This window comes from Haemaphysalis longicornis, unplaced genomic scaffold, assembly GCF_048455015.1.
Source record: "Haemaphysalis longicornis isolate Haplotype H1 unplaced genomic scaffold, Haemaphysalis longicornis Haplotype H1 scaffold_3, whole genome shotgun sequence".
Classification (NCBI taxonomy): domain Eukaryota; kingdom Metazoa; phylum Arthropoda; class Arachnida; order Ixodida; family Ixodidae; genus Haemaphysalis; species Haemaphysalis longicornis.
This window is the reverse complement of record NW_027526335.1, coordinates 30,096,798-30,124,491: the sequence shown is the minus strand read 5'-3', so window position 1 is coordinate 30,124,491 and position 27,694 is coordinate 30,096,798. Positions and strand designations below refer to the sequence as shown.

Below are 27,694 nucleotides of genomic sequence, written 5' to 3'. Positions count from 1 at the left end.
GTTCAGTGACCCGACGCGGTGGTTTAGTGGCTGAGACATTGTGGTGCTGAGCCCAAGGACGTGGGTTTGAGATTTCTGCGGCGCGCCTCATATCCCAGGTGTAGCTTCGGCGCGTTAAACCCCACAATCACACAATCATATCGTTCACTGAGCGCACACGAAATGTTTCGGTAGTGAATGTTTCTAATGCAATTTTTATTACCTCGTTAATTCTTAATAAAGCCACTCCACCTTTTCCTTACTCCAAATTTTTGAGTAGCCAGCTTCTCTTTCATTTGGAGCTAAACCTCTCCAATAAATAAATATTTCTCTCTCTCCCCCCCCCCCCCTCTCTCTCTCTCTCTCTCTCTCTCTCTCTCTCTCTCTCTCTCTCTCTCTCTCTCTCTCTCTCTCTCTCTCTCTCTCTCTCTCTCTCTCTCTCTCTCTCTCTCTCTCTCTCTCTCTCTCTTGTAGACGCCCACTACGACAGTTGGTTCATAGTCTAGCTGCTCCTTTGGCATGTTAAGCCCCGGATTGGATTTCAGTGCACTCACGTCACTGCCTGAACGGAACAGAGTGCACCAAAAAAGAAACAGGAAAAAGGGGGGTGGGGGAGGGGGGGGAGCGGTAACACAGCGTTTTTGACCGACACTCCAAGTGACAGCGCGACTCCGTGCAGAAAATTTATTAATATTCCGTGATTCCCGCCGTTGAGATGAGAGGCTGATTTTGCTAATTACTTTTCTTAGAAGGCCTACGCTGCAGCGCTGCGGCTTATGTTAATACTAGTGACGCTGAGCCTCAATGCAGGTATCCGGTGGGGGCGGAATAATTTAGGAGACGAAATGTGACGGAGGCCAGAACGCAGTTTACGGAGAATTCATGCGTGCACCCTAAGCACACGCTTCTTGCGAAACAGCCTCGGTAATTTTCTTCGTCGCCCTCATGACTACATTACCCGAGCTGAAGGCGGTGCGGCCGTTCGATATTCTGGCGGCCGGAATTCACAGCCGTACTAATTAATGCTCACGAAGATGTGCTTAGAGCAAGCCCAGTGCGAGTGGAGCCCTGTATAGTAATATGACCACTTAGGATATCCGAAACTCGTAATAAGCTACTTTATATTTGCATCGGCACAACATTCGCCGTTCATTAATCTAATATATTTAACTCCGTAGAGGGTAGGATATAAGAACACTCTTTGTTATACTGGACTTGTCCACGGCCAGAATCCTGTCCGGGTTATAGTTAGGAATGAATAACTGCCCAACCATTTTCTTTTTCGAAGGGGTGCGTAGGCCCGAAATAGAACGTTTCTTTATTATCTCTTTTTGCTTATTCTCTAAATGGAAGGGGGGGGGGAGGCAGAGACAGAGGCGGAATGTCTGAAAAAGCCCCTGGAACCCTACAGCTTATAATAAAAGATGATGTTCTTATTAAAGGATATTTTGTTCGATGTCAAGCCCACCCTGAATTAGGCACGGCATCCGAAACTTTTAGAGGATTCTATGGATTAGTAGATTCACTATGTGATGGTGGTTGTAAGCGAAGCTATGTGCGTTGGGGGAGGGTGTAGAGGCGTTAACATTGTTTTTCTCGGTCAGTAGTGTGTGTCTGAATTTCGTGTCTACGGTCAGGTCTTTATCAAACCACAGACTGCCGCACATGTCGCAGCTATAGCCGCCATCACGGTCGAAAAGGTCGCTTTGAACCTGACGTACGCACACTTCCAAGCTCGCTTCTGGGGGTTGAAGGTGTCTTGTGGAATTCCCTGAGTGACGACGTGCATCGTCAGTTTACGCTCGTCGCTTACGTGCGGTCTTACAGACACGCTCGTCGGACGCCGCATTAAGCGGGGTACACACGTCCGTCCGAGCAATCCGGCTTCCGACGCGGCGCGTTAAAATAGAGTTTTAGCAATCAGTCTGTTCCGTCGTTTACGTCGTTACCGTGTTGACCGGTACCCGACTGCGCCTGCGCGCGCGGGAAGGGCGAGGAGGCCCACCCCACCGTGACGAATTCACGAGCATGGCGGGGGCCGGCCCACGTAACCAATCCATCCTGCGACTAATGCGCAAGTGCCCACACGGGTCGCGGTCAACACGGTAACCACGTAGAACACGGAACATACGGAATACCGAACAGGTTGGATGCCCGCGGGAGCGGAAGGTGCGGCAGGTCATCCGGAAGCCAAACCAGATTTCGGGGCCGAGAAGCGTGCGGGGACGCTTCCGTTTCCGCTCATGTGTTCTATCTACCCTTTAGGGTCGGTACGCCGTTAACGATCACGCTCGCGTCTCTGTTGTCGGGCCTCACTCGCATCGAATTTTTCTGTATGAGTAGGTTTCACTGTGCAACATTTGATGTGGAAAAGCCAGCTTACAAAAACCAAGCTTACACCGATTGCCGTAAAGATGGCTTCTCCTGTAAATACACATGCATTGCTAAAAATGCACTTTTAAGAGCAATATGAGCCTTCTTATGTTAGTATATGAAGACCCTAGGCCTCTACCGGTGTAAGCTTGATTTTAGGGGCGAAGCACCTTAGGTCCTCGCTTTGTCCGGGGCTTGGCGTCCGTGTACACAGTGTTGCGCATGCGCGAGGAACACTGGATTGCATTGGATCGGATTGCATTGGATTGGATTGGATTGGGTTGGATTTGAATTGGGTTTGGATTCGACTAGATTGATATGGATTGGATTGGATTAAACTGAATTGTATCGGATTGGATTGGATTGGAATTGTATATACTGTACACACGCCTTGTCGAGTGGGCAATGCCACGGGTGATTTACGGTAAGAACGATCCCCAGTGCTTCGCCCACTCGTCATGATTCACTTCATGGAAAGGCGTGAACTTTTTTTTTTTTTTGTAAACTGGCTTTCCCACATTGCGTTTTTAGCGCAGATACCATAAAATCCCGCATTCTGGCCATAGACAGCTTCCTTGTAACGTTTCCACAGCACTCAGTCCGAATGCCGTGCTCAGTACGCATTGCACCATTGTACACGCTTAAGAACAATCTGGCGATTCACAATATTCATATTATTCTGGCTTCTGGAAGCCCTAACAAGGAGACATAGGGTAGTGGAATAAATATGTTGCTTTATAAGATACAATTTAAAATTATCCCTTAATGGTGTTCCGAAGTCTGTGTATGTGTTTTCGGACGAGTATGAACAGGCTTCCAGATTTTTTGGCTGAATTACTATATCTTTTTATACTTCGTCTTGTACACGCGCTGCCAAGTTATGCTTGCTATTTTCGTTTGTGTTGTACTGCTCATGCACCACTCCCTTCTGTAACCCCTGGGGCCATGAGGGTCTCTTAAATAAATAAATAAACAAACAAATAAATAAATAAATAAATAAATAAATAAACTTGTGTCGTCCGTTTCTTATCTTTTTTGTGTCTGTTTAGATGGCTTCCTTAGTACTCTGCTTCAACCAAAACCTAAACGCATGAAATTGTATTTATTTTCATTTCAAGAATTGCATACAGCAGTCCGTTGACTCGGTTATCAAGAAATATTACGTGTGCACCCGGAAGTTAAAGTGCAGCAAAGCTTCCCTCCTAATAGCCGAGCAGCTGTATGCAGGAAGCGCGAGCAACCAACTGTTTGGCAGCGATAAGGGAAGTCCATTAATGTAGGGGCGGAAAACGTGACAGTTTGGTTGGGACGGTCATGATCTATAGAGGGTTTAGCTGTGTGGGCATGTGTATGGGGCTGCGGGGTGGAGGAGGGGAGAAGGGGAGGTTGCCTCGCAGTGAAAAGAAAAAAAAAACTTAATACCCTATTTTCGTTGGAACATGGTATGGCAGGAGTACTAAGCATAAGGAAGGTTACAAAAGAAAACGTTTGTGTTGTTCGCAAATTGATGGCACCAAACTGACCTATGCATAGTAAAAAAAAATAGGCCCCTCCATATAAAAAGTAGCTTTCGCATTGAAGCTACTGCAAAACAGACAAAACTCAGTCCTATCCTTCTCTCCTGACTTTTGTCTGCTGTGCTTTTATTGCGTATACTACAAATGAACTAGCCCAGCAGAAAGTTTTAAAAACCGGCTTGTGACCCGGTACTCTGGTATAGTCTGTCGTCGGTACAGTTGAGTGCACATCAATGAAGATTATAGTTATTCGGTCGAAACTTAGGTGGCCAGAAAGAATGCCCGTGAGAGAGGGAGACCAGATGCGGAGCTCTTCGGAAACCTTATAGCCCGGACTACGCGGTTGTTTATATCCCCTGGCGGCTTTTCGGGCCAAGACCGTACACTTGAAATCGAAGACGCCACTTCGCCTCTCGGAGCCGGAACTCCGCGTCCACGATATTTCGCTCCTCTCACTTTTTTTCTTCGCTGCTAAGGCCTTCTAGATTGCGAAACAGCCTCCGAACCGCGTTATAGTATTCGAACGAATGGCCGGGTCTCGGCTTTATTTAGTGATTGAGAAAAACTATCAGTTGGCAGGCACAAAATTTTTCCAATTCCGTTCGAAAAAACAGTGGCCTGGGGCTAATGCGGAGGCTTCCCACCGATCTCAAAGGCGTTGCCTCTAGCAGCTTCCTGTCTTCTCTGTCGTAGTTTAGGCTTTCTTTATCTCGGAATACGTTAAGGCTCAAAGAAATACAAAAAGGCCCAGAAATTCAGAGAATCGTCTACCCATGCCCAGCATTCTGATCCGGCTTGTCGTCATTGCCATTTTAATAGCCAGATTTGGCTATGGGGAGCCAAATACGTTGGTTATTTCAGCATTTTATAGTTTTCCTTTGTTTCTTTTCGCCAATTCTGTAGATTTATACAATAATAACTATTAATTGCAATAATTAGGGTCAATAATTAAGGTGCGATAATTAATTAGGTGCAATAATTAAGGTTCCAAGACATAAAAATAACAATGCAAACTCATCTGCGCCTATGCCGCTATATGCAAAGAGCTGAAACCAATAAGAAGCTCGGGCAGGAACTCCCTGCCGGAAAATCATCATATGACGCGTGGCATTCATCATTGCCCCGTCTTCGTCACGCTTTCTTTCCACGAGACCGCATGGAGTTAACCGGATCTGCGCGGTTTAAACCACTAGAACGCAGCTGTATGTTTTGTTTTTGCCGGGTTAGGCGCAGCTCATGGTAGCGCGAGGCACAATATATTTCTGCATCTCTCACCGACCTTGTTTTAAAATCCGGATTTTTTCTTTTATTTCACGAAAGCCAATCGCCGCGAATTGATAATAAAGGAACGCAGTAATTGTTGTTTATGTGCTTATGTTTTGAAATTCGGTCATACCACACCGCTGGGTTTACCATTTATTTCATCTATGAGTTCGGTGATGTCCACAGGGACACGTTGAGTGATGATTCATTCGTTGCATTCTGGTTGGCTGGTGACTGCTGCGCCGGTGTGTGACGAGACCAAAGCGGCCGGAGTGCAAAGCTCCGCGGCTCGTGATAAAATGTGCGCATGCCCAGACGTTGCCTCGAAACACCGACGCGCGCTTCTTAGAGCTTGTTCTATTACGCATTGTATTGCGACGTCATAAATTGCGTCGCAATGACTAGAGCCTCCGGAGCGCAAGTGGTCTAGGTGTGACGTCACTCCACGTGATCCGCTGGGAAAAGGTGTCGCAGCTGCGTTCACTCGGAGCCTCGGCGCTGCCGCGCCACGTGACCAGGCGAGGGTTCAACGGCTGCTGTGCTGGCGCTTGGTCGCTCCCATATAGGCGTTTCCTAGTCAGCACAGCCAAGCGACGCATGGCGCCATCTAGGGGCATGTTTCAAGCTATGTCCACGTGCATGTGGCCCTCAATTTAATCGCTCAGAACCGCTTGCTCTCGCAGTGTAATAGTTCCGCTCCTGCGAAGTAAACATCCTAACCCGGGTTCAAATCCCGTAACCCCTTTTTTTTTCTCCTTTTGAAGGGTTTGTCATATTTGAATACGAACATTTGTTATCACGCATAAAATCTAGTTATGGCATCTTTATGCATTAAAAATGGGATTTGGGGGGTATTTTCGTTGCCTTTTGGTCAGTTTCAGCTACTGCTTCTTGTACGTTATGCAGGTTTTCCCCTTCTAGGTCGGTTTCAGCTATTTCTGTTGAATATTTTTCTACACCTTGGTTTTCCACCATTGCAGGTCCGTTTTGGCTGTTATTTATTTCAGTTCAGGCGGTTTTGGTATGCTTTAGGTACGTTTATGCTGTGATATAACCCCCATAAGCAAGCTCAGATGACGGCTGGCTGTACTGACTAGGAAACGCATGTACGCGTGCCGGCGCTTTGTCACTTTATCTCACCATGGATAGCGCGCTGGTTGCAATAAACCCTAATTTCATGAAACACTGTGCGCATAGTATTCGCAGAAACAAGCCAAACAGACCTTTCGCTCGTAATAACAAGGTTTAAAGGCGGTTTGACCTGACCCATTTTTTTCCCGCGTTTTATTTCTCAGGCACGTGCTATGAAGCCACAAGGCGCGCGCTATTTTTCTTCGCGTTTTCTTTCTGAGGGACGCGCTATGAAACGCACCGCCGCAAACGGACTGAAGAGTCACATTTCTGGGACTCTGGCCTTTTCGCTCGGTATATAAGCCACTCAGTGCTTTCTCATTAAAGCAAGCCACAGTTCTATCATTAGCTTGAAGATGTGCCCAACAAGTTATGGACGACGCATACCAATGCCGGGGTGTCTGTAGCACGTTGCAGTGACAATGGGTTTAAGCGGGTCGCCGCCGGCCGATCATTGCGGCAATTTCCTCGCGTAGAGTAACGGCAAGGCGGCACGCATCCGCTCTTTGTCGGCTTCCCACGAAAATGTGCGCTGCCGAGACTAGCGCAGCGAAGGGGGGACTGCCCGCGCTTGCTTTACGGCCCACATCAAGAAAAACATTGCGCCGGCGGCTTAGCTCCACGCTTGTAGCCGCTAATTTCGCGCCTAGTAACAGCAGTATGTTGTTGATTTACCCTTTTCGTAACGACCATGTCGTGGTGGCGGATTTCTAAAACAGGGTAAATATCGCACGTCACTTTCCGTTGTGGTGGACGTATGGTTCGACGGTTTCGATTCTGACGGTGTGAAAGCAAGTTCTGCCTTTCAAGATTTGAAGATTTTATTTTCCCCTGTTTGAGTGGGTAGGACACAGGAAAAAATCTGCGTGCGTAGATTTAAGAGTCCCCGCCCTTTCAGTGCAAGGCCGCAGCATGGGAAAGTAACAATACAGGCACAATTGCTTGATCGCGAACACAAATGTGATACGCAAGCATCACAAGCGTACATATCTAACCAGTAATTACTGTGTACACTAAAAACGATAGCCAGTAACAGTAGGGAACAAAAGCCTTTTTTGTGGAAGGACAATATAAAAGAAAACAATAGAAAAGCCCAAATTAGACACGGTGGCTTGTGATCCAGCCCAGATACATCAACAAACGCAGTGGGGCTCCATCTATCTTACTACGTCTCTCACTGTTTAATATCTCTTTGGCCCACCTACAACGACAGAAGGAAGGTCCATAGACTAATAGAAAACCTCTACAGTCTCGCGTGCTCAGCGACAACTCGGGTTTTGCTCTGAAGGAGGTTTTGTTTACCTTGATCGTGCTCTCCATGCGAGCGACAGTGGCTGATCTGTAAAGCAGGCATACACTTCATTGATTCTCTTCAGGAGCCCATGTAATGAACCTCCTTTTTACAAGAGACACCTGACCCCCTATTCTGAGTCCCTCCTCCACTCGACCATCCAGTAGAGGAGATCCTTGAAAGCGACTTCCGCATGTAGAAGAATTGCAGTATCCTCAAATCAGTCGAGTCGAGCAAACCCATAGAGTGGAGGAAAGACGCGAATAGGGTCATTGGTCTCTTCGATTTACCAGTCACATATAGCCCTGGATTGTCCGCGGGAAGTTCCAAGACTTCCCTCGCCTTGGAAGTGCATAGCGGGAAAATACCGAACTTCGTCAAGGCCAATCCGCAACAGTACTGAAGTGCAAATGGAAGGCGCCTAATAATGTATGACCTAACCAATTGACGCGGAGCATAATTACGATTGCTCTCCAAATAAGGAACCACTGCACGAAGAGCGTATTGTAGACTAGTGTGCGTGTTCATAATATTATACACGCCAAGTGTCCGCGTACCTTATATCCTCACCAAGCCCTTGAAAGACCAGCGACCCCCTTTTTTTCTCTCCTGTCAAATAATGTACTTATATACCATTCAAGTGTCGAAACACATTACATGGGATAAAACAGTTTTTATGCGGGGACAAAATAAAGAATGCCAGTATCGGAAGGCAAGCTTTGCGGCTATACTTTTATCCAGCCTCAACTTCCACACGTCAGCCAAGCTTACACTTTCTCGTTTTAAATACATCTAATAGCAAGTTGGTGAAAAAAAGAAAACGATGCCTTTTGAGACGCCTAAATATAACTATTAGGAGTATGCCAGGTTCTTCCCTTTTTCTTTGTCCTGGCTCATGTGCTCTCTCTCTCTCTCTCTCTCTCTCTCTCTCTCTCTCTCTCTCTCTCTCTCTCTCTCTCTCTCTCTCTCTCTCTCTCTCTCTCTCTCTCTCTCTCTCTCTCTCTCTCTCTCTCTCTCTCTCTCTCTCTCTCTCTCTCTCTCTCTCTCTCTCTCCCCCCCCCCCCCCCCCAGTGAAAATATAAACGAAACGCCAATCAGAATCGCGCATGTCTGTCCTCGGTTCGGACAAGGGTCTCAAATTAAAGCTCGGCAAATAACCCTCAGTAGATGAACCGCGAGCGTCTCCTATGAGGATCGGAGCCATGATCGCACGCTCCGACGAGCATGAAAATCTGGTAAACGCTGGGACCCATACTCACATTGTCTTCGGCTGCGCTGGTGTACCCCGCCCTACCTAGTAAAAGTGCCTCATAAATACTTTCATGAGCTTCCACAAACCAGCCCGATTTTCAATTTAGCTCAACAAATTATGAAACAAATATCAAATAAAGGAAGGATAAATATTTTTGAATATGCGCTATTGCAAACAATAAAGTGGAAGCTTCGGAAGCGTCGTAAGCGTGCGCTGACGTAACGCAGACGGGCCCGACTAAGCGCTTGGAAAACGGTGACCCCTGGCTGGTTGTGCCTCGAACTGTCGTCTCTTCTCAGTTCTCACCGCAGACCTGGAGACGTGTGCTGCTATACTATGTACGCGAGCTGCCGATGACGTCACCGGTGTACACGTGCCCGTGAGTGGTGCGATGAGATGTTACACACTCCGTCTGCAGGCTGCACGAGGCTGTCTCGGCGGGACCCGTTGCGCAATACGGAGTGAGAAACTCGTGTCAAGGCATGAATAGGCGTTGACCGCAGGAACTAGAAAACGGCAGCTGCAAAAGCGAATGCGTTATACACGTCAATTAATGCACGCCCGTTCCCACCACGTGGGTGCAACCAGTCGCTCGGTAGAACGAGGGAATTTTATTCAGCGTTACGCGGTTGGCCTTGTGTTCGGAACGCGTGGATGCTGGCTGTGCTCTGTTTTGCTTAGAAGTTGCAAGTTTTATTTTAACGTTTCTTGAACTCACTACCGGTTCAATCTGACTACAGGGCATTGCCCTCTACTCCGTAATCATCCGAAAGCAGAAACTGTAACACTTATCACGGATGGCTACGAGATAACCCGGTGCGCGAGAAATCTTGAGCTCTCTGCCACTAAAATGCGTTGCAGGTCGTCCTCGCAAGCTCAGCACACCACGACACGTTTACATTGCTTTATCAATGAACTGAAGAATACACTGTGGTTAAAATATTTGATCATTAATGCCCTGATTTCGGTTGAGACTGATAGCTGGCACTCACTGAAATCGCAGAAGGCTTGTACTTATTCTCGCTGGAGGCTAAGGTATGCGATACTCAAAGAACCCGCCCCACACAATTTTACCAACTCGTTCATGTAAAAAAAAAAAAAAATTACAGAAAATCCCAAGTGGAAATTGTCTGATGAATGCAAGAGCTGCTCGCTATAGACCATGCTCCTTAAAGGAAGCTTCACTGCTTATACAAGTGCATTGCTAGAAACACTTTTTTTTTCCTTCAGATAACTTGTAAGCGGTTTCATATAAAAATATGGATAGTGTCGTGTGCTGAATGTATTTGTCTGCATAACCCACTATACAACGGACCTTTTTAAAGTCGGCTTCACTGCTATGCACAAATGCACTGACGAAAACAGCTTTAGGCGCGACAAAATCGTTCTGGTATGGAAGCATGCAGACCTTAGGGTTTCGATTGATATCATTTCCTTCTACGGCTTAGGTGTGACACATCAAGTGTTTCGGATGGACAGACGGGTATCGTCGTGAGTCGGCATAGAATTGCTTACACGTTTAAAAGGGAGCGCTATTATAAGTCAGGGACGTGTTCTCTAGAGTTGGCCACCGTACCTTGCCACCTGCCACGACAACAAGCTCCTGTGGAGCCGCCATTGCGTGAAGTCGCCATTGCATTCGGGATGCGGTAAAAGCTGACGCGAGGAGGAAAGGCAGAAGCGCAGGTGAGGCAGGATGGGATATTAGCATGGTTGGCTACTCCACAAACAGAGAAAGCGAAACTTTGGGAAAAGAATAAGTGAAGGAATAAAAAATGAAAGGTGAGAACTTGTTCCAAGCCTCCACCAATGTCCAAACATCTCAAGAAATCATAAATAATCTCCCCGACAAGAAATAAATGGTGAAATGAATAAGATACTTGGTCGTCTTCTGGAAAATTGAGCGTGTTTAGAATGTCACTGTCCCAAAGGAAGCAGTTGACACACAAGGGTACGGGGAGACACTAGAATACCAGTGAACTGTTTACTGAGTATAGAACTGCTAGTCAAAAAGAATCTTGATACATGAAAACTTAATAGAAACGAAAAATAATGGGGGATGCTTTGAACTTTGTAAGATGTGAAGACGAAAGCCTAGCCTCTTCTCCTGCTGATGTTCTGTTAAACTTTCTGATAAATTTTGCGGCCGCCCCCGTCACTACTTGGCCGGCACTCTGGAACGCACTCCCTGACGCTCGTCCTGCTTTCTCGCCGCCACTATCAGAAGCCTCTCGCTCGGCTCACTGTTCACCCCCGTCATACTTTCTCCTCTCGAGTCGGTTCGTATTGCGCGTACGGAGGCGGCCCCCTTTAGTACGGCTGTTTCCTTTTCCTGGCGCGCGCAGCATCGCCCTTTCTCAGAATCCTCCTCCGATCCTCCTCCCGCACTGCTATTTCCCTATCATGCCGTGATCCAGGGCTCGCGCTACCCGGCTCGCGCCCTTTCCTGGCGCACGATCCCTGGCTCAGGCTCCCCGGTTAGCGCACCTTCAAACTTTTAGGGGCGAAGCCCTTTAGGGGCTGGGGCTGTTGGCGTCTCCTATCGTCGTCGTCGTCACTCATCTCATGTAGTCACGGTACTAAAACACCGGGAAACTCGTTTACGCCTCGCGCTAGAACGAAACGCGTATACTAAAAGACACCGGGACACACGTTTACGCCTCGCGCTAGAGAGCTTCGTGCTTCAAAAACAAGAGACCTTTACAGCAAAGCTGTATACCTATACCCCCCCCCCCCCTTCCCCCCCAATGGTTTCATCTCCGTTGGCCAAAAAGCCAGGGCGCCAAGAATACATCTATACACTGCATTCTTCGAACTTCTCTAGGTTTAACGTTAGTGAAGATGGTCCGGGATTCTTGGATGTCCTTAATTTTTTTGGACGCCCTATCTTCTGTACCTCACAACGTGCGTGCTTGAAACGTGTAGAGGTTTAAGGCTTTCGCCTCAAAGAGAGAGTTAAAGACACAAGACTTAGCACTGCTGCTCTTGAAGTAATCGGGTTGGGTAATGAAATAATAATGAATGACCGGGGTTCGTGGGGATATCAAACGATACGGCGCAATGGGGTGGTGCAGCTAAGGCGTTCTGCCACTACCAGCAAAGTTGCGGGTCTAATTATGGACTATGGTGGGTTCGTTTCCGATGATGGCCACATGCAAGTACAATCGTGTGTGCGGGACGTTTTTGCACTTTAAGTTATTCGAGTTGGTCTAAATTAGTCCAGAACGTGTTACATGATGATTTTGTCTTGTTCAGATACAGCATGCGACATTGTGAATTCAAGTCTAGGTCGCAAATAAAAATTCATCGGGGCTCACATGGCTTGAATGGGAAAGCATTATGGATCCGTTTGCGGTACTTGCAAAGACACTGTTACATCGTGTTCGCGTACGTGAGTTCGAAGACACTGAAATCAACGACAACCTCGGAACAGAACCAAGTTTCTAGCATTTGGCTGCTTTCACTGCATTGTACATGCCCTGGACGTCAGCCCCGCTTGCGTACTCGCGTGGTGGTCTGCGCATAGCCGACACAGAAAGTGGCACTCAACGTTGAAGCACTCTCCATCACGAGGCATGGCGTGAGCACCCTGACAACTCAGACGAAAACCAGTCAGGCTGACGGGTTTCCCTGACGCTGTATTGAGCCTTTAAAGACTCCCGCTCATTGGCGTTTTTTTTTATTTAGATGCCGTCGCGCGGCACGTACAATTATCCCGCCCTAGAACCAAAGAAAACCCCCGATTTCTCGTCTCAGGTGGCACATAAAGCTTCCGCCTCAGTAGGGAAAACAAAACAAACAATCCACTTAATTTAAGGCCTCTAATCAATCACACAGACAGTATCCCACCAAATGCATATTGTTAAATTCTTTGTACTCTTCGGTTCTTTCCGTGCTTTCGAATTTCTATCAATGTATTATAGTGAACACAAGAAACCACTCTTGGCTCGGATGGAAAAGAAGAAAAAGATCGGAAGTGTTCGCCATTCATAGTATTCTCGGTCCGACTTGGCCAATCCCCCATAATTGGTACACGTCATTGTTATCTTGGGTCCAACCAACCAACAACAGCATTCACGCCGCATATACAAAATGCACGCGCCTATTCACGTGGCATGCGTCGCGAAGTTCGGAAAGGAGCATGGACCTACACGATGTTCCACTGAAATTCGTGGCTGTCACACAACGATGCATGCTTAACGTTACGAACTTCCATTACATTCACTAACAATGTAGACTGGAACCGAAAGTGGAAACGCGCCTCTTCGGTTGAATTTTGTTAGCACCGTTATATACGTGCACGCGTACGCTTGCACAACAAGCGCTCAAAATTAGTGCACTGTTATATAGCTTCAACGCAACGGCAACAACCTGCTCACAGCGCACGAGATCAACCCCAGTCCGGGTCCACTGACCGCGATGCATGGCTGCAACATACGAGGCAGCACGCCCGCCTTTTGCCATGCCCGATTGAAACAGCGCATTTGGAGAAACCGTGATCTGGGCTGCCAACTACAAGCCTCGCAACAATGCACACTTATTATAATGCCAGCACCTGCAAGAACACCACGCGAATGCCGGTCACCGCAGAGCTCAACAACCAGTGTCGCCCGCGAGGCGCGAAATCCCCGGGAATCGAGGCGTTCGAGGAGGCGCAGCAAAGCGCGTGTGCCCCGTGTCGTTCGAACGGGCACAGCAGCTTCTCCACTCACCGGGATGCTAGTATAGAAGGACGCGCTGGAGCAGCAGTAGCAGCTGCACCGACAGCGGCGTTGGTAGCCACCGTCGGCCTTCACCACCGCCACCACCGTCGTGGTCGTCGTCGCGAGCCAACGTGCGGGCGCTGGAAGGGGGGAGCGCCGTGGGAGTCGAGATGGCGACCGAATCCCAGCATCCTCCGGGATGCGCGAGAGCGCGCGGAGGAAGAGGAGAGAGGGGATGGAAGGAAAGCCGGCGCTCGCCGCGCCGCTGTGTGTGCCGCTACGCCATGCTGCTGCTGCTGCAACGCACCGCGCGCCAGGTTCCTCTTCGATCGACCAGCTGCGCGAGGTCCGCTCTTCCGCACTGCACGCTGCCTCCTCCCGCTCCTCCGTTTCCCTTCTTTCCTTGGCGGAGGACCCGCTTCCCGCTGACTGGCGAAGAATAACGACTCTTCTCTCGGGATCCGGCCGCGTGCTCCTCCCCGTACATTCATCCTCGGGCCTCTGCCGTCCTTCGTCGCTCTCAGCACGCCGTTATTGTCCCGGATATCCCTTCCCGCCACCGTGCGGTTACTCGGCCGTGGCTAAGACTGCGATATACTCTCGCGAACTGACTCTATTCTCGGCTTCGCGTAACTGCTATTTATACTCCTGGATTTGTGTGTGTGTGTGCGAGCGCGTGGGCGGTGTTGCGCCAACCACAACAAATGGAAGATGAGCCCGTAAACCTGAGCCTAAATTTGAATATTTTCCTCAGGAGCGTGAAATAGGCGGCGTAATTCAGGTGTGTCTACGACATCACTAGAGAGCAGATTATTATAATAAACGAGCTGTGTCGTTCTTTGGTCGTTACGGAACAGAGTATTTTTATTTTTCTTGTCGGGTCCCCAATTTACTTTTCCATTTTCCAAATACGGGACTCCAAATGAATTTTTCACGAAGCCACCCGCAAAGATAGCAGTTGCTCCTACGTGTTTGTCGCCGCCGTTCGCACGCTTTGCCCCAGAACCACTGAGCACATTCACCGCACGTACAGCAACGGGCAGAGACATTCGAATGAGAAGGTGCAGCGCTGCGCTGAGAACGTTTCTATCTGACAGCAAGACCTGTCCTTCTTTTTCTTTCTGGCGCGGTATTATTTAGCTCAGCAGGCAAGTCTCTCCACGCATGCGCAGCGTGCGCATTAATTTTAATGTGCACGACTCAGTATTAATTTGCACGACAGGCTTCGCAGACTGCAGACGTGTTTTTCGCTCGTGGTGCATTCGGCGTTATCACGCTGGAACTTCAATCCACGCGAGATCATTAAGAACTCGAATACGAAGTTCCTCAGCACCGGTGTTGCCTCACTACGTGACATGAAGAATTCGGAATTTCGGTGTGTCTTGTACTCAGAAAAAAGCGAAGTCGCCATGCTTAGGTGGCGGCATTGAAGGAAAAAGAGAGGGCTAGTTGCAACACTATACCCAGCTGGATGATAGAGTGCAGGGTCACGGAGTAAGATGCGAAATGTATTTGCATTCATTAAATTTTCGTTTATGCCGACGGCTCTCGCGAAAGAAATTCTCACTTGAAAGACCGCCCGCATCGGAGTCTCGTAACTCGCAGGTTTTCCCAAAAAAGGCTGATGCTAAAGTTATTAAACCGGTGCAGTGTCGAGCGAGAAATAATTGCAGAGCGTCGGCGGGGTTTTCTTGCTATTACCGTTTCGAAACATAGTATGATGAAAGAGAAAATAAATTCCGCCGAATTAAGCGGTGTCGCGAGGGTTGAAATATGGAAGGCACCTAAATAAACCCCGGGGTTTTAATAATGGCAAAGCCGATAAGGTCGAAGGGTCAAGTGACCGCCGTGGGGGAGCCCGCTTGTGTTTGAGAATTAATTAATTCACCCAGGCAACCCAAGGCGCCCGTTTTCCGCTGGTTTCATCCGATTAAAAGGCCGAAGACATTGTGAATTGCTCTTTTTTTAAAACTGCGTTTCAAATTCAACTTTAATTTTTGTTTCTCAATCTTCTGCTTAGCGAAGAAAATATATGAACTGCGTTTTTTTAAAGAAAATAAAGTTTTTGTGGTGAGCGGGAGGGGAAGGAAGATCACAAATTATGATAGAAATCCGGTAACATGATCATTCTTAGCTCATCGACCGCTCCCTGGGCTCGCATGCTGAAAAAAACGAAACAACAATAAAAAACAAATCGCGAAATTTTTATTTGGTATTACAGAGTTGTGATATCACATTTATTATCTTGTTTGTAATATTTCAGGGCCACAGTACCGGTGGCAAAAAGAAAAGAAAAACTGTGGTTGATTCCTCTGTCATAGAAATCGGTTAAACAAGAAAGTGAAATGTGCAGCGAAATCTCAGCTGAGCATTATTTGCGGGTCGGCAGCTGTCTTGTGGGTGTGCTTGGTGAGCGACGTCCTGCTGGCAGGTCGCTTCGGCAAAGGTGTTGGCGTCATTTCCATGGCGGATATGACGTCAGGGAAATCTTGGTGTATCCCGGCATAATACAATTTTCTGTTAAAATATAAAACCCGAAAACGAAGTGCGCTTAGTATAACGTACTCATTAGTTTTAAAGGTTGCTTTCCCGCAAGAAGACCCTGTCTGCAGAGGTGCACCTTTTACAGGCCGCTTGCTTCGTTGTACAGGCGTCACTTGCGTGACGGATATGACGTCAGCGAAATCTTTGTGTATCCGGGAATAAAACACTTTCGTGTTAAAATGCGAAAAGGCTAGAAAGTGGAGAGTGGAGCTACAAACATGCCGTTCTTTCCGGCCACCGCTTTCTGCTTTAAGCGCCCACGTACGAAAGCTGCAGCAGTGATGGGCGCGAACTCACTTCCGGATGCGCTTTATAGGCGTTCCCCTGAGCTGCTCACATCCCCGTTCGCTCCTCTTTTATTTCACGCTCGCTGCCCTTCCTGGCTCTCCCGAGCACTACCGGTATTGCGCAAGTGAAGCGAGTTATCTCAGGCGGACAGGTATACGTAGCTGCGACGCGGGTTGCCGGCACGGGCGCGAGAATAGGTGGAAGAAGAAGAAGACAAATGTAAGAAGATGAAAGAAGTGCGCGGAGAAACGAGAAGAGAGGATGAGGGAATTTTAATTTCAAGAGATTAGAAGGCCGCTGGGCGAGCAAGAATTTGGGCTCTGCTCTAGATTATAGCTGCTTGAAGGGCGCTTTGCGGGATATGTCGCTTGTAAAATCAAAGGAAAAAAAGATGAAGACCAGGGTGGCTGTGGTCGACAAATAAAACAGAATACTTTGCTCTCTGTTCAATTCTGTTAATTTCAATCGTTAGAGAACTGATTAAATCGTAAAGATTGCCGTTAACGATGTCCAGACCGAAATCTTGCTACCTTTCGTCTCTCTTGTTTTTTTTTAACAGCGAAGCTGTTTATCAAATCGTTAGTTTGGTGTCCGCAGTTAGAAATACCAAGAAAATGATGAACGCTCGTGTGTGCGTGTCTCGGCGTCCCCGGCGCACGTTTGTCAAGCCAAGCATACCCACTTAGGCAGATTGGCCAAGATTGGCAAAAAAAAAAAAAAAAACTCCAGCGTTCGCCGTAATCGTGGCAACGCTTGCCCGGGAGGAGAAAGACAAGTCATAGCGATCGCCCTTCCAAGGGGATGTCCAATGATTATCACCTACAAAAACATGAAGGAAACTCAAACCTATAGCAACAATTACGGAGTAAAGGTCGTTGCAACAGCGAAAAAGAAGCAAATCGGCTGTAATCGTGGACTTACACCGTCGTGATGGTCATGAAGGTTGCGTAAATTATCTTCAGATCTTAGTGTTAGTGTCAGCTTCCTTCACTTTTACCCCTTAGACTAGCGTAGCGTCCCGATTTGAAGAAAAACCCTGAGTGAGATTCGGTTTTTATACAACGTGTCCTTGCTTCTGTTGCAAGCAATGCTTTACTCTGACCGTCTCGATTTGTCCCCGAGCTGGTAAGGGCGATTGACAGAAGTGGATCCAGGGTTACTTTTAGAACGAAGTGTCAGGGGGGGGGCGTGGCACTCAATATAAGCCTTAGGGATGTGTCTTGTCCCTTCTACGCGTAATTATTCTTCGCCGGAGCTGCTTATTGCCAGGTATGTACCAGCTGCTGGTACTACTGTTACGTGGCGCCAAGGAGGTGATGAGATGTACCATGATTAAAGATGACGAGCGATGTATTTACACTAGTTATATGGCGGCCGTGACAAAGCCCGTGCCGGCTACGCGCATGCCCATCTTTTCCGTCCTCCATGGTTCAAAGCGCAGCGGTACGTTCTAATGCCGTATTTTTTTTTTGTCTTCTCACGACGCTATGTACGAGTTGCAACTAGCACTGATTACGGACATCCAATTTAGCAGCGCTAGTTCAGAAGGCGCTTGTGAGACACGAAGGAGGAGGAGGAGGAAGGGGGGGGGGGGGGGCGATCACTCCCGTCGCATCTTCCTTGCATCCGCCGCTTGCCATTAAAAGTGTTCTAATTGGAAACCTCACCGGCGTGTCCTTGAGTTAAAATGCTACTTTAGCTTTATCCTGGTCTGCAGTCAGCCCTGCCACGTCCGTCTTCATGAAGTTGGCTTTACCTCGTCATTTTGTGCAGTTGCAGTGAAGCATCCATCAGCGACAGCTCCCGCATGCGTGTTTCCAAGCGCTTCGCTGCACAGAGCCCTCACGTGACCAGTGCGATGTCACTATGCGCGCTATTCTTGTGAGCGCTAAAACGAGCCCACCATTCGGGCTTTGTAGCCTCACTGTAGACTACTAAGCACTGGCGCTAAAAGCTTGGGTCCGAGCCCCAGCATGTATATCTCTTCGTTTTTTTTTTTTTTTCATTGCCTATTTTATTTTCTGAAATAACGTTTTTGTTTCTAAACCCAAATCTACACGTTGTTTTTGTAAATAATGGTGATTTGGTATGTTTTAGGTCGGTATAGGTTTGGGGCGTCGCAAATGACCACGTTGAATTACCGTTCTCCATCGCGCGAACAGACATGTCACGTGGGGGCTCTGTGCAGCGAAGCGTTTTGAAATACGCCTCACGGATTGAAAGGCGAAGGACGCGGCACCGTGCTGTACAGCTATCCTTGCAGAAAGTTATAGCGACGTGTCACTGAGTAAACGTGGAGTACGCGTAAACGTATCCGGTGTTTTATGAATGCTTTGTTTAGACTGTCCGACAGTTAGACAATATCGCGTGAAAGCAAAATAAATTTCCTCTGATTAAGCATTGGCCAATACACAATGTGGGTGTGGTTTACTGCTCTGCGTGTGTGTAACACTGCTATGCTTCGAAGTACGCATACTCTATAAGTGACCCGCCGCGCTGGCTCAGTGGCTAAGGCATTTCACTGCTGAGCATGAGGTCGCGGGTTCGATTCCCGACAGCAGCGGACGCTTTTCTTTCGCGGCAAAAAGCAAAAACGCCCGTGTGTACGAGATTTCATCGCACGTTAAAGATTCCCAGGTGGTCAAAATTATTCCGGAGCCCTCCACTACGGCATGCTTCATCGCCTGCGTTGCGTCGGCGTGTTAAACCCTACAATCAATCAATCACTCTAGAAGTGCGCGCATAGAGTGCTTGTGGACGAACCCAGGCCTTCAGTTCTTGCGCTGTAATTGATTGATCCACTGATTACTTGGTGCATGTCCCAGCACAGCGTCCCTATAGCAACGGTGCGTTGCGGTATATAGCGTGCATTCCTGTTAGTAAATAGTTGCCCAATAACCAACAGGGAGTATGTGTTACTCAGTGAGTATGAATCACTTCACTAGAATAGCATCTACAACAAAGAGGAACAATAACAACAGGACGGCAGTTAAAAGAAGCGCGCCATTCTGTTGTAATTGTTCCTCTCCATTGTAGTTTCTTTCGCGCTTAGTTTCACCATTCACCGTTACCAACCCGCCCAGCTTTCCTTGTTACGACCGTCGGGTATGTGCCGGAGCGTAAACCGAACGGTTTGCTTTGAGGTCTAACGACGTCTACCGGTGCCCGCAGCTAGCATGCTCGTTCTGCCTCTAGTGCGCACCAACCTTCGCGCAGGCGAGTTATAAACGGGAAAGGGCGGAGTGCTTCAGACACGGTTTCACAGACGGCCGCTTTCACAGACGGCCCGCTTACGCCTGGGCGTACAATGTACACAGCTGTCGCGAAATACGCCGTTATATCGCGCATAAATAGTGAAAGTCAGACGCATTAGCTTTGTTCGTTGTTGGGTTAATTGGTGCTAAGCAAGAGCACACACTGAATTTTTTATGGCTTGGTCGTAATATGCTATCTTTTACAGCCCTATGTTATATTCTGCAAGAATCAAGCTCTGTGAATAAAACAAGCACGCTTTCGGACTGACTTCATCCACTGTCTCGAAGCAATTTTCCCCTTTTCTTGTCTGCGTGGATTAAAAGTACCAGAAGCGCACCACATACTTCTTAATTTGAGCTGTCGCATGCGACAGCTGCTCGGCTAGCCAAGCACCCGCAGCACGCAACCACGAGGGGCCGTTGTTTGCAAGAGCTGAGTTAGCCAAGCGAGCTCCTCGAAAAGACATACGTCTCCCACTGTTTCGAACTTCATATTCAGATCGCACTACATGCCGACGTATAGTAAAGTGAAAAAGGGAATGGGCGGGGCGTAGGGAGAGGAGGGTGGTAACATTTCGCTAGACTCAGGGCCATATTCTTAGTCCCTCCTTCCCTCCATCTGCTCCCTACACTCGGCTGAGGGGAGGATTCTGCAACGGTTACGCATGGAGAAATCGATTTCAAGGATCTCCTCCACTGCAGGCACGAGTGGAGGGAGGACTCCGAATACCAGGGTTAATAAGCCCGAGTGCAGAACGGGCTTCTTTATTAGCACCCCCACTTGCCGGAAAGCGTGCAATTATGGACGCTAAAAAGATTTGCTTCGTGCATGCCCTAATTCGCCCATCAATCGTCCGATTCACTTGCCGGAAGCTCCCGTTAACTTGGATAAAACACCTGCCGACCTCGTTCGGCTCTCGAAGGGCACGCCGCGCGCAGTGCAAACTTCGATGCTCGGAGAGCGGTTTGCTCGGTAATCGCTGGGAGGGCGATTTGGAGAGCCTGCCCTTCGCCGAATGCCTCTTCGTTGTTGTCAAAATAACGTCCAATATTCAGGCAAAAAAGAGAAAGAGAGCTGACGGAAAGGCCAGAGGCGATTAAGGGCATCCGAGTTGCCCTTTTTGACTCGCGTGGTAAGCACGCGTTCCGAAGGGGGGTTCCAAGGGTGCATGAAAGGTCAGACGTCACCGGTGTGTGTGCGAAAAAGATGTACCGCGCAACTACGACGTATCCACCACCGCGCCCATCCCTGGTGTGACCCAACGTGCTTGGAAGCGTCCCAGCCATTAGGACTTTGAACTTTCCCCTCTGTCATTTTATTGGTAATTTACGAGAGTGCACGTAGCGAGAATGCCTGTTTTTTTTTTTTTTTTTTTTAATAGGGAGTGAGGAGAAATATTTTGAGTTTGCTCAATTTCAAAATGACTAGTGTTCTTGGGGGCGACTTCACCGATATTTTGGCCTGTCGGTATCTGTAAAACCGTTGTCCGTGGTAGGGCGCCAATTTGACCTTCAAACCGAGGAGAGTGTTGGAATGAGCGGGGTGAAGAGGATATGCGCTTGAGCGTGCTTACGGATCAATAAGTGACCCGTAAGCACTTTTGAGCGCGAAAAATTGAGCTTGTTGCACTGGAAATGCGTTTCGTCTCAGCTTGAGAACGTTTCCCGTCGGACAATCGCTAGAGGGCCAACGTCGGCGTTCTCTGGACGTGCCCGCCCAATGCAGTTAGGTACGCTCGCTCAAATAAGCTTCCGCTAGACTGCGCTAGACACACCATATACGCGCGTCAGTTAAAAAAATAAAATGACGACCACTTTCTCGGTGTATTAAGCCAATAGAGGTTTTATTTTCTGAACGAGCCTTGGTAGGATCTGTTCTGATTTCCTTTGAATTATGCTTTTATAGACTTGAGTCACTGAAGGGGACATTGGAGGGAATTTGTTACAGTCTTACTTGTTACAATAAATTCTCCTTTTAACCCACGTAATTTATTGTACGACTACTTAGCGGAAGTCTGGAGTTTCCCTTTTTCGTAATAGATGGCAGTAGAGAAAACACCATACGCTGCTCCCGGCCACCACACCAACCACCCCAATGACGTCTCGCTGGATTACAGCGTGCTTTCATGCTGTCTGAGCGTTCAAGATACCGGTTTTGAGCTATTTCATGGTTAACATGGACTTTTTGTTTGTTTAAACACGCATTGCAAAGGTGAAATATGCTATTCATCCACTATATTTATCTCTGCGAGCTCACCCCTGCGTCGTCACAGCCTACGTCAGCCAGTCAGCGAGGAAGACAGTGCGGAAGAAGCAGCCCTTTCAAAAGAACTTTTCTCGTTTATAAATATACGTAAATCGGGCGCTAAAACTCAGAAAATGATATACGCATTTTATGCTTTATTATAGCAAGGTGAAAAAAAAATGTTTACAACTCGCTTCGATGTATCGTTGGGAAATGCTTCCTTGGACAAGATATCCGTGTTTACCCCATCAGAACGATTAAATGTGCCAACTGCTCCAATTATGAATTTTCTTTTTGCTTATGTATGGCGTTGCATGGCTTGTTCTTTTTCCTGCTTTTTTTTATTCGTGTTTCCGTCAGCTTCTCCGGAGCCTTTGCATTTCTTCCTTCGTCCTGTGAGTATGGTGTATAATTTACTTTCTTGATTTAGTTTGTTCATTAGTATTATTACTTGTAGTTTTATTTCTGTATATCTTGTTTCTCAAAGTTGCATCCGACCATATCTCCATTTACGCTTTTTTAACATTAAATGTGTTAACACTACCAGTTATTAATTTCTGGGCAGATGCGGGGCGTTCAGTAGTTGGTGCTGTGGGGTACCCGACAAAAAATGCTTACGCATTAAAAGTGGAAGATTCTGGTGCTGCTGAAAGGTCTGTTGGTAGCAAAATAAATGTTTATAAGAGCAGCACCCCAAAGCTGCCATTTTACTGGAAGCTGGCTTTGCTGCACAAACCCTCCTACATAACGAAGACAAAGCTGCGGGTACCTTTACCCTCCAACCTAATGTTGGTGAACGATTTTTCCGTTACCGTATGCCTTTTCTTTGTGAGCTTGACCTGTGTTTACATTCACGGAAGTTTACTTGCTTCTGCTTTAAGAAGACAAATTTCCCGCCTTTCCTAACAGCCTCTCCGACCTAAAAATAGCGCGCATTGATCTTTGATCAAATGGGGGCGAAGCGAAGCTGTTGTGCCATCACTTCGATCCGACCCTTGAGAATGACAAGACGTTTGTACCCGCCCTAGCCGGATAAAAGCTTGTTTCGGGTACAGTCGGTTTATGTTGTTTTTGTTGTTGTTGCTACTGCTGCTGTTGCTGCTGCTATTATTATTATTGTTGTTGTTGTTGTTGTTGTTGTTGTTGTTTTTGTTGTTGTTGTTGTTGTTGTCGTCGTCGTCGTGGCTACATGTGGCCGTATAGCATGCCATATGGGAAACGGGATAGCCAAAAAAGCAGAAATAACACCCACAGATGTTGCGGCGGCAACGTAAAAATAGTAAATACCTTCTTCCGCAAGCAGAAAAACTGAAAAATGGATATGCAAAGAACGCCAGTGGGAACCAAGCAATCAAACAGATTTCATTTCGAATGCCACGACGAGATGTCGGGCAATTACAGCATTGACACAGGGACAGAAGTGGGCTGAATTTCGCGGGAACCTAGACGGATATAAGTTGAGGACGACAATCATGTCCACTGGAGGAAACTGTATGCCCTCTACCCTTCATCGCAGTGTGAGAAGGAAAGCAACAGCAGGTGAACAACGTGCCAACAATAGATACATTGACGGGAAGTGGCTAGAAAGGATATATTGCCGCGAAGCCTGCATTGGGTCTGTTTATTTATGTTTTGGTTTTGCCACCCGGCTGCGCCGGGCTGTGTTATCGGCGTTATCTGTGGGCCAAGTGAAGCGGTTGTTTCATTCTTTATTTTTATGACGCATGTGTTATCGCCTTTGATAGGGAGAGAACGTCACCAGCCTAGAGTAATCTTCTTTGATCTACAGTGTTCTGCATGTAATTCGACGGTTCGCGAAACACTCGCGCCGAAAGATAAACGCCCGCAGAGCGGATGCCGCGGTATTCGATTCTCATACACTCGCCTGCGCACGTCACTTTGTTGACTTCTGCTTCCCCGCCTCTGTATTCTTTGAGCTGTTAGGGGAGCACAAGTTCGCTCCAATTAACTTGTTTTACCTTCGAGTCAACTGCGTCGTCTTTGGCTACGTGACAATGTGTTATTAAACATTACTGATGAACTGATAGTAGTTTAGGTTTATGCGGTGAGGTCAGGTCAGTAGCATCAAGTCATCGGGACAAGCCTTCCACCGGCAGTTACCAGGCAGGGCCTTATGATGATAACGATGATTATAATAATTCGGAAGAGGGAGGGTATACCACGTAGGCATGCTTGAATATTAAATAATACTGCTCACTGGAGCTTGATTACACCTGCAGTGTACTTCTATAGGCTTCAAAATTCCCGCGTTTCTTTTTTATTTCGAGGGTTTTCAGTTCTCGTGGGGACAATTAAGCTTCAGAGAGCTGACGATGACCCTCAGACGTGCCAACTGTGAATCTCCCTGATTGTTTGGCATCCGTTCCGGAGGAAGCCGGTGCATCTGCAAATGAATGCCGACGCCGCAGGCTCGTCCATTTCGCGGTACACGCCGTAGGTGCGACGAGGCGCCACGTGAAGGCGCTGAAAACTAGCATATCATATAGGTTTCTGGAATAGCTTAGCATGACAGCTCGGAGGAACTCTCATCCCGGGGCTCTGATTATGCCGGCAACCGTGAATCTATCGTTCACATATTCTATCGGCACATTCTATCGGCATATTCTATCACATATTCTATGCCGGCAACCGTGAATCTATCGCTCACCTATACCTGGGTTTGGGTGGCTCGTAGTTGCAGAGCTGTTGCGAATATGATAAACTGCAGGAGGACACAGGAAATTAACGTACAGTTTAACCATGCCAATGACTTCACAGCTAAACCAGCATAGCGGACCCGCAAAGAGAACAATTTGCATGAGTTCTTTGTAACACTTTGTAAGAATTTGTAACACCTGTCCATAACTTCGAGTTGTTGTACTGCTAGCCTCCTGGTTTGCTTAGTTGGTATAGCGACTGCTCCGGTTAAGCGGTGGTCCCGGGTTCGAATCCTGGACAAAGACGAATTTTTCTTCGAACGCGAAGTTTCCGAGAGAGCTGTACTGCTTTCCTTTGTAGCCGTACGGCCGCATTAAGATGGATGTAAAACTTCCCTTTGTTGTATAAGTTCTGATACAGCTGTATGGGTTCTGGGACAAGTGAGGCAAGATTAGGACGATTCGCGTCCTAATCTTCCAAACCAGAAGTCAAAGCGGAAGCCTCAGCCAGAGGAGCTGCATTTCTTCGAGCTCGTGCGAAGCCTGTCAGCCGCAGGCACCGACGAGATAAAGTCGGCCCTGATAGAAGAATGGGATCACGTGGCCACCGAGAGCGCACAAATGGGCCCGAAACCTTCGGAGGGAGCGACCTTATGCCGTAACATGGCTTTCCTTGCAGCTGTGATGTAAATGCCGACTCAGCCCTCCGGAATGCTCTGATTTCTCGCAAAAAAAAAAAAAAATTAACCGTGATGCCTCGAAAAGACAGTGGGCCCAGGTTGCAACTCTTCGCAATACGGGCATTATAGTTTCAGTGGAGCTGGAAAATAATCGGTATTGCGGTCATTTATGAGCATTGTTTATCATGAAATAATTAAGAATGTTTACGCCAGCTGCATATGTCGTTATTGCGCAAGCGCATTTTAACAAATAACGGGCCGAAGTCTGCATACGTTCCGTGGGTGTTAAGGCTGAAAGTTGGGCTAGTTGGTGTTGACTTAGATGCATATTACCAGCGAAAAAACAGACAGGGACGAAGAAAGAAGCAGACGCGAGAAAGAAGAAGCGAGTGTCCCGTCTGCTTCTTTCTTCGTCCCTGTCTGTTTTTTCGCTGTTAATATGCATCTAAGTTCCGTGGGTGATATGCTGTGTGAAGTGACTATGTTAATGTGGTAGCTGGTAAGGTGCTTATGTTAGAGACAAAGTTAGTAAATTCAGGCTTCAATGTGGTTACGCTCGGAGGCGCCGTGCAAACAATTCTAAACTTTCCGCTACACACGCGTACAAGCACTACCCCAGACCTCGTGCCAGACGTCTCATAGCAGAGGCTTCTTTTTTTTTTACCTGAAGCGGTGTAGATGAGTGTAAGGTCGTGCAGACTAGTGGAGAGTGCTACTGGACCAATATTCTAGCATAAAAATGAGCAAATGCTGCACTGCTTGCCCCACTGCAGCCAGTCCAAATAAAAAAAGAAGCTATAATATCAGAGCCTAAAAAACACCAACCTAACATAGAATTTAACGCCACTATACAGACACAGTGTCGTGAACCTTAAAAATATCGCCCCCCCCCCCCCCCGTCTTGTGGTTCCAGTGCATCACCTTGAATTTCACCCTCGGTGTGTGCCACGTGGCATCTGTCGTGAATCGGACGGCGAAAACTTACGTTCGCACTCCAAGCTGGCGCCCACACGTTGTGAAGACAGTTCCGCAGCGGTAGCGAAGTGTTCCACGGATGCAGCGAGATGTATATGGATGAATGCGCAGTTAAACGCAGGAAGGACACGAAGAATCCCCAGGCTTGTAGTCTTCTTCCGGCGCACTGGGCAACCAACGATGGTGCGCGGAAAAAAATGCGCGCCTCCAGACAACAGAATCCGGCAAGACGACGACAGGACAACCAAACGGGAGAGGCACAACTTGTCTCCAGCGCTGAAGGGTTATCACCACTCCGAAACCGACCACTGCGGCCAAGCTTCTCTTGTTCTGCGGTTCGCGGCACCCACCTACAGACGCACGCACACCATATATATCAGATGCCGGGCCGCCGCCCGCGCCCCGACTTCTAATCACGGGGAGAGAAAGCCTACACGCCCGGTCCCGAGCAACTTAAAAGATCTCCGGGCCGTTCCAATCTCTGCACAATCGCCGCCGGAGCCCGAGAAGCAGATCCGCGTTTTATATACGGCCTACGGAGGCAGCAGCAGCTTCGCTCCTTTCCCGAGGCGCGTCAACGCTGGAACGTCGCCGCCTCCGTCCCTCGAGGGCAACTGGCGCTTATGAACCCCGGGCTCCTCCGTGACTCCGCTGCCACTTTTCTCTTCCTTCGTGACGCGTGAGAGGAAAAAAAAGGAAGGGGAATAAAATGGACGACGGGCTGCCTTTCTTCGCCTGCAGCAGCGTGGCTTTCTCTTAGACGTAAGCCTCGTTATAGCGTCACGTACAGAACGGCAGGGGAGGTCTTCATCGCATGACGTCTCTTTATACGAGACCGCGGCGTTGTGTGCGTATACATTTATAAATACGCGACGGGGCGTAAAACGCTTCTGCGGCATGCACGCGACACTTTCGCCGACTGCTGCGCGTCCGAGGGTTGTATGGAACGGCCGTGCGCGCTGCTTCGTCTATAACGAGCTCCTGGACACAGCCATGCTGCTGAAGCTGCCGGCTTCGTGTGTGCGTGCTATTGCGTGCCCTTTTCTCGCGTTCGTGTATCTCCCCCGACATCTCGCTCCTCACTGGGCTGCATAGTGGATTATCTTGCACTGCCCCGTTCTTGTTCTGTTGCTGGGAAGTGTGTGCCCGGTGGACAGTGCACGGGGGGTCGATACGCGCGCCCCTTGCAACCGACCGAGGTTCAATGTGGCATTTAAACGCGCTACCCAGGTTTTCCGTGCGGGAGGGTCGTTCTGCGGCAAGTGAACGCTGTCACGCCACGCTGTTAAGTGGGCTGAGCGCGACCTTGAATGCTTTGATGACCAAAAACACGAAAAAAGAGAAAAGTGTGGAAAGGGGATGCGAACGCAAAGACAGCTTGGTCCCTTCCTCACAATGCAGTTGACGTATGGCGTGGTAGATATGCATTGCACTCCAATTCCAATAAAAAACATACCTCACGCTATTTACAATCACGCAATCCCATACAATCACGCGACGCATGTTGCGTCTATATTAGAGTCATGTGTAGGAGTGGGATTT

At 48.1% G+C, this 27,694-nt stretch overlaps 1 protein-coding gene across 2 annotated transcripts in view; it reads right to left on the bottom strand.

The window, feature by feature from the left end:
• Window positions 1-26,768, bottom strand: part of LOC144174224 (vesicular glutamate transporter 2.1-like) — a 66,571-nt gene extending 39,803 nt beyond the window's left edge. The window contains exon 1 of one of the 2 annotated variants that reach the window (XM_077702784.1): window positions 26,163-26,768. The gene's annotated coding sequence lies outside the window, so the exon portion shown is untranslated. Of the gene's footprint in view, window positions 1-13,518; window positions 13,928-26,162 lie in introns of those variants that run through there. The other variant, XM_077702785.1, reaches the window with a different exon arrangement.
• Between the last annotated feature and the right edge of the window lie 926 nt (window positions 26,769-27,694).